The 8,151-nt window shown below is 38.6% G+C and overlaps 1 protein-coding gene across 1 annotated transcript in view; it reads left to right on the top strand.

Annotated features, from left to right (window-relative positions):
• Window positions 1-4,338: 4,338 nt before the first annotated feature.
• Window positions 4,339-8,151, top strand: part of LOC139379609 (dual specificity tyrosine-phosphorylation-regulated kinase 2) — a 47,343-nt gene continuing 43,530 nt past the window's right edge. The window contains exon 1 of the mRNA XM_071122406.1: window positions 4,339-4,365. The gene's annotated coding sequence lies outside the window, so the exon portion shown is untranslated. The remainder of the gene's footprint in view (window positions 4,366-8,151) is intronic.

The raw sequence follows: 8,151 nt of genomic DNA, 5'->3' as shown, positions 1-8,151 counted from the left end.
TTACCCTGGATGTCTCACAGTCTGACAAACATCTCTCCTAGCTCTACCACGGATGTCTCACAGTCTGACAAACATCTCTCCTAGCTCTACCACCTTTCACCATGGATGTCTCACAATCTGACAAACATCTCTCCTAGCTCTACCACCTTTCACTACGGATGTCTCACAGTCTGACAAACATCTCTCCTAGCTCTACCACCTTTCACCCTGGATGTCTCACAGTCTGACAAACATCTCTCCTAGCTCTACCACCTTTCACCATGGATGTCTCACAGTCTGACAAACATCTCTCCTAGCTCTACCACCTTTCACCCTGGATGTCTCACAGTCTGACAAACATCTCTCCTAGCTCTACCACCTTTCACTACGGATGTCTCACAATCTGACAAACATCTCTCCTAGCTCTACCACCTTTCACTACGGATGTCTCACAGTCTGACAAACATCTCTCCTAGCTCTACCACCTTTCACTACGGATGTCTCACAGTCTGACAAACATCTCTCCTAGCTCTACCACCTTTCACCATGGATGTCTCACAGTCTGACAAACATCTCTCCTAGCTCTACTACCTTTCACCATGGATGTCTCACAGTCTGACAAACATCTCTCCCAGCTCTACCACCTTTCACTACGGATGTCTCACAATCTGACAAACATCTCTCCTAGCTCTACCACCTTTCACTACGGATGTCTCACAGTCTGACAAACATCTCTCCTAGCTCTGCCACCTTTTACTATTGATGTCTCACAGTCTGACAAACATCTCTCCTAGCTCTACCATGGATGTCTCACAGTCTGACAAACATCTCTCCTAGCTCTACCACCTTTCACTACGGATGTCTCACAGTCTGACAAACATCGCTCCTAGCTCTACCACCTTTCACTACGGATGTCTCACAGTCTGACAAACATCGCTCTACCACCTTTCACTACGGATGTCTCACAGTCTGACAAACATCGCTCCTAGCTCTACCACCTTTCACTACGGATGAGGAAGTGCGACATCGGTGGATTGAGACGCATCCAATACAAAAAATAACAGATACGTATAGTTTAAACTGATGGATTTTGATGGGGATTTATTAATTATGCTAATTCAATTTCCGGGGGGTTGCAGTAATCGACTCTAGGGGGTTTAAAGAGGGAATAAAAACAGATGAGATGACCAGCAGTAGGCCATGCAGGCCAAGGACTCTCCTCTGTAGCTGACTATATTATAGGATAGAATAGAGAGGGTGCTTCATGTTCCTGGTCTCTCTGAAGTCAATCCCTCTACCTCTCCTTCCTGGTCTCTCTGAAGTCAATCCCTCTACCTCTCCTTCCTGGTCTCTCTGAGGTCAATCCCTCTACCTCTCCTTCCTGGTCTCTCTGAAGTCAATCCCTCTACCTCTCCTTCCTGGTCTCTATGAAGTCAATCCCTCTACCTCTCCTTCCTGGTCTCTCTGAAGTCAATCCCTCTACCTCTCCTTCCTGGTCTCTCTGAAGTCAATCCCAATACCTCTCCTTGGGAGAGACCTGGTTATTATTATCTTCATCTGATGGCTCATTGTGCAGAGAGGATGTAGGCTAACACTCAAACGACTGTACTTGATTAATCTCAATGATTCATTTAAAAATATAAGAAATATTAGGATATCTTTGTTGAGATGTTATGATGAGGGGCCTGAGTTTTTCCTGATCTAGTGACCTGCCCAGGTAGGAGAACCTCTGGGCCTTAGTACAGGTCTAAGTGAGGTCACATGGTTCAGGAGAATGTCTGGGCCTCAGTACAGGTCTTAGTGAGGTCACAGGGTTCAGGAGAATGTCTGGGCCTTAGTACAGGTCTTAGTGAGGTCACAGAGTTCAGGAGAATGTCTGGGCCTCAGTACAGGTTTTAGTGTGGTCACAGGGTTCAGGAGAATGTCTGGGCCTTAGTACAGGTCTTAGTGAGGTCACAGGGTTCATGAGAATGTCTGGGCCTTAGTACAGGTCTTAGTGAGGTCACAGGGTTCAGGAGAATGTCTGGGAATCAGTACAGGTCTTAGTGAGGTCACATTGTTCCGGCAAAACTCCTGGTCCTACAGTACTTATGCTGTTGGTTTCCATCTTCTGTTGTTGCCATACAACTCCCCCAGGTATTACTAACCTGTTTATAACCTATTCCTAACCTGTTTATAACCTGTTTATAACCTGTTTATAACCTATTCCTAACCTGTTCATAACCTGTTCATAACCTGTTCATAACCTATTCCTAACCTGTTCCTAACCTGTTCATAACCTATTCCTAACCTGTTCATAACCTATTCCTAAACTGTTTATAACATGTTCCTAACCTGTTTATAACCTATTCCTAACCTGTTCATAACCTGTTCATAACCTGTTCATAACCTGTTTATAACCTATTCCTAACCTGTTTATAACCTGTTTATAACCTATTCCTAACCTGTTCATAACCTATTCCTAAACTGTTTATAACATGTTCCTAACCTGTTTATAACCTATTCCTAACCTGTTCATAACCTGTTCATAACCTGTTCATAACCTGTTTATAACCTATTCCTAACCTGTTTATAACCTATTCCTAACCTGTTCATAACCTATTCCTAACCTGTTCATAACCTATTCCTAACCTGTTCCTAACCTGTTCATAACCTATTCCTAACCTGTTCATAACCTATTCCTAAACTGTTTATAACATGTTCCTAACCTGTTTATAACCTATTCCTAACCTGTTTATAACCTATTCCTAACCTGTTCATAACCTGTTCATAACCTGTTCATAACCTATTCCTAACCTGTTATAACCTGTTTATAACCTATTCCTAACCTGTTTATAACCTATTCCTAACCTGTTCCTAACCTGTTCATAACCTATTCCTAACCTGTTCATAACCTATTCCTAACCTGTTCATAACCTATTCCTAACCTGTTCATAACCTATTCCTAAACTGTTTATAACATGTTCCTAACCTGTTTATAACCTATTTATCTGTTTATCCTAACCTATCCACACCATATCTATCCTACACCAACTCCTTCAGGTGTGCTTAATTATGATTTAAAAATGTAACCTTTATTTAACTAGGCAAGTCAGTTAAGAACAAATTCTTACTTACAATGACAGCCTTTCCCGGGCCAATTGTGCGCCGCCCTATGGGACTCCCGATCACATCCGGATGTGATGCAGCCTGGATTCAAACCAGTAGTGTAGTGACACGTCTTGCCCTGAGATACAGTGCCTTAGACTGCTGCGCCACTTGGGAGCCCAGCAACAGCCTGAAGGAAGCCTGTAGCTCTCTGTGTCTCCGGGAGCCTGAGCGATGCTCTGAGCGGTGCTCTGAGCAGTGCTTTCAGGTGTAAAAGCTCCACTCTCCTCCATTTTGGATCATAATGAGGTGATTTGTCCCTCTGCTTCATTATTACTGCAGCAGATCACAGAAGTGCAGGTTCAGGGTACATTTACATACACAGATCATTATAACACCAGGCTCTCTCTCTCTCTCTCTCTCTCTCTCTCTCTCTCTCTCTCTCTCTCTCTCTCTCTCTCTCTCTCTCTCTCTCTCTCTCAATCTCTCTCTCTCTCTTTCTAGGGATCATTTGTTTACTGATGCTTCTAGTCTGTCTCTCCTCTGATGCACTCAACGCTACAGCCTTTTTCCATATTAGAGAGGAGAAGACAAGACGTGAACTGTGTCCCACATGGCACCCTATTCCCAACACAGTGCACAACTTTTTACCAGGGCTCATGTCTAAAGTAGTGCACTACATAGGGAATAGGGTGCAATCTGGAAGGCAGCCATGGTCTCGGAGGATGGTGTGACTTCTGACACTGCATGTCTGTTGCATGCCGTAGATTTCTCTGAGACAGAGTGTGAGTCCCAAATGGAACTCTATTCCCTACAGACAGAGGCTGAATGGAACTCTATTCCCTACAGACAGAGGTTGAGTTCCAAATGGAACTATATTCCCTACAGACAGAGGCTGAGTCCCAAATGGAACTCTATTCCCTACAGACAGAGGCTGAATGGAACTCTATTCCCTACAGACAGAGGTCACGTCCCAAATGGAACTCTATTCCCTTCGTAGTGCACTACATTTGACTCGGGGCCCTAACATAACAGGACCTTAATCAGGGAGGTTGGGCATGTGGTAACAGCAGGGGCAGAGTAAGTGTGTAATGGTATCAACTACACAGAGGACATGGTTTCCATGGTGTTTGATACCATTCCATTTACTCTGTTCCAGTCATTATTGTGAGCCGTCCTCCCCTCAGCAGCCTCCACTGTGCCCTACGGACCCTGGTCAAATATAGTGCACTATATAGGGAATAGGGTGCCAGCTGACAGAAGGTAAAATACTGGAGGTGTACGACTCATTAAGAACAGGTTAAGTAACAATATAATAACTCACACATACTGTACCACACACTAGAATGTAATAACTCTCATATACTACACACTAGAATGTAATAACTCAGATACTACACACTAGAATGTAATAACTCTCAGATACCACACACTAGAATGTAAGAACTCTCAGATACCACACACTAGAATGTAATAACTCTCAGATACTACACACTAGAATGTAATAACTCTCAGATACTACACACTATAATGTAATAACTCTCAGATACTACAGACTAGAATGTAATAACTCTCAGAAACTACAGACTAGAATGTAATAACTCTCAGATACAACACACTAGAATGTAATAACTCTCAGATACTACACACTAGAATGTAATAACTCTCAGATACTACAGACTAGAATGTAATAACTCTCAGATACTACAGACTAGAATGCAATAACTCAGACTCTATAGACTACAATGTAATAACTCTCAGATACTACACACTAGAATGTAATAACTCTCAGATACTACAGACTAGAATGTAATAACTCAGATACTACAGACTAGAATGTAATAACTCTCAGATACTACAGACTAGAATGTAATAACTCAGACTCTACAGACTAGAATGTAATAACTCTCAGATACTACACACTAGAATGTAATAACTCTCAGATACTACACACTAGAATGTAATAACTCTCAGATACTACACACTAGAATGTAATAACTCAGATACTACAGACTAGAATGTAATAACTCTCAGATACTACAGACTAGAATGTAATTACTCAGATACCACACACTAGAATGTAATAACTCAGATACTACACACTAGAATGTAATAACTCATATGCTACAGACTAGAATGTAATAACTCTCAGATACTACACACTAGAATGCAATAACTCAGATACTACAGACTAGAATGTAATAACTCTCAGATACCACACACTAGAATGTAATAACTCTCAGATACTACAGACTAGAATGTAATAACTCTCAGATACTACAGACTAGAATGTAATAACTCTCAGATATGACACACTAGAATGTAATAACTCTCAGATACTACAGACTAGAATGTAATAACTCTCAGATGCTACACACTAGAATGTAATAACTCTCAGATACTACACACTAGAATGTAATAACTCTCAGATACTACAGACTAGAATGTAATAATTCTCAGATACTACACACTAGAATGTAATAACTCTCAGATACTACACACTAGAATGTTATAACTCTCAGATACTACACACTAGAATGTAATAACTCTCAGATACTACAGACTAGAATGCAATAACTCTCAGAAACTACAGACTAGAATGTAATAACTCTCAGATACTACACACTAGAATGTAATAACTCTCAGATACTACACACTAGAATGTAATAACTCTCAGATACTACAGACTAGAATGTAATAATTCTTAGATACTACAGACTAGAATGTAATAACTCTCAGATACTACATACTAGAATGTTATAACTCTCAGATACTACACACTAGAATGTAATAACTCTCAGATACTACAGACTAGAATGCAATAACTCTCAGAAACTACAGACTAGAATGTAATAACTCTCAGATACTACACACTAGAATGTAATAACTCTCAGATACTACACACTAGAATGTAATAACTCTTAGATACTACAGACTAGAATGTAATAATTCTCAGATACTACAGACTAGAATGTAATAACTCTCAGATACTACACACTAGAATGTAATAACTCTCAGATACTACAGACTAGAATGTAATAACTCTCAGATACTACAGACTAGAATGTAATAACTCTCAGATACTACACACTAGAATGTAATAACTCAGATACTACAGACTAGAATGTAATAACTCTCAGATACTACAGACTAGAATGTAATAACTCAGATACCACACACTAGAATGTAATAACTCTCAGACTCTACAGACTAGAATGTAATAACTATCATATACTACAGACTAGAATGTAATAACTCTCAGATACTACACACTAGAATGTAATAACTCAGATACTACAGACTGGAATGTAATAACTCTCAGATACTACAGACTAGAATGTAATAACTCTCAGATACTACAGACTAGAATGTAATAACTCTCAGATACTACAGACTAGAATGTAATAACTCTCAGATATGACACTCTAGAATGTAATAACTCTCAGATACTACACACTAGAATGTAATAACTCTCAGATACTACACACTAGAATGTAATAACTCTCAGATACTACACACTAGAATGTAATAACTCTCAGATACCACACACTAGAATGTAATAACTCTCAGATACTACAGACTAGAATGTAATTACTCAGATACCACACACTAGAATGTAATAACTCAGATAATACACACTAGAATGTAATAACTCATATACTACAGACTAGAATGTAATAACTCTCAGATATGACACTCTAGAATGTAATAACTCTCAGATACTACACACTAGAATGTAATAACTCTCAGATACTACACACTAGAATGTAATAACTCTCAGATACTACACACTAGAATGTAATAACTCTCAGATACCACACACTAGAATGTAATAACTCTCAGATACTACAGACTAGAATGTAATTACTCAGATACCACACACTAGAATGTAATAACTCAGATAATACACACTAGAATGTAATAACTCATATACTACAGACTAGAATGTAATAACTCTCAGATACTACACACTAGAATGCAATAACTCAGATACTACAGACTAGAATGTAATAACTCTCAGATACCACAAACTAGAATGTAATAACTCTCAGATACTACAGACTAGAATGTAATAACTCTCAGATACTACAGACTAGAATGTAATAACTCTCAGATATGACACTCTAGAATGTAATAACTCTCAGATACTACACACTAGAATGTAATAACTCTCAGATACTACACACTAGAATGTAATAACTCTCAGATACTACAGACTAGAATGTAATAATTCTCAGATACTACACACTAGAATGTAATAACTCTCAGATACTACACACTAGAATGTTATAACTCTCAGATACTACAGACTAGAATGTAATAACTCTCAGATACTACAGACTAGAATGCAATAACTCTCAGATATGACACTCTAGAATGTAATAACTCTCAGATACTACAGACTAGAATGTAATAATTCTCAGATACTACACACTAGAATGTAATAACTCTCAGATACTACACACTAGAATGTTATAACTCTCAGATACTACAGACTAGAATGTAATAACTCTCAGATACTACAGACTAGAATGTAATAACTCTCAGATATGACACTCTAGAATGTAATAACTCTCAGATACTACACACTAGAATGTAATAATTCTCAGATACTACACACTAGAATGTAATAACTCTCAGATACTACACACTAGAATGTTATAACTCTCAGATACTACACACTAGAATGTAATAACTCTCAGATACTACAGACTAGAATGCAATAACTCTCAGAAACTACAGACTAGAATGTAATAACTCTCAGATACTACACACTAGAATGTAATAACTCTCAGATACTACACACTAGAATGTAATAACTCTCAGATACTACAGACTAGAATGTAATAATTCTCAGATACTACAGACTAGAATGTAATAACTCTCAGATACTACATACTAGAATGTTATAACTCTCAGATACTACACACTAGAATGTAATAACTCTCAGATACTACAGACTAGAATGCAATAACTCTCAGAAACTACAGACTAGAATGTAATAACTCTCAGATACTACACACTAGAATGTAATAACTCTCAGATACTACACACTAGAATGTAATAACTCTTAGATACTACAGA

This window comes from Oncorhynchus clarkii, chromosome 21 (genome assembly GCF_045791955.1).
Source record: "Oncorhynchus clarkii lewisi isolate Uvic-CL-2024 chromosome 21, UVic_Ocla_1.0, whole genome shotgun sequence".
In the NCBI taxonomy this organism is placed as follows: domain Eukaryota; kingdom Metazoa; phylum Chordata; class Actinopteri; order Salmoniformes; family Salmonidae; genus Oncorhynchus; species Oncorhynchus clarkii.
This window is presented reverse-complemented; position numbering and strand designations above follow the sequence as displayed.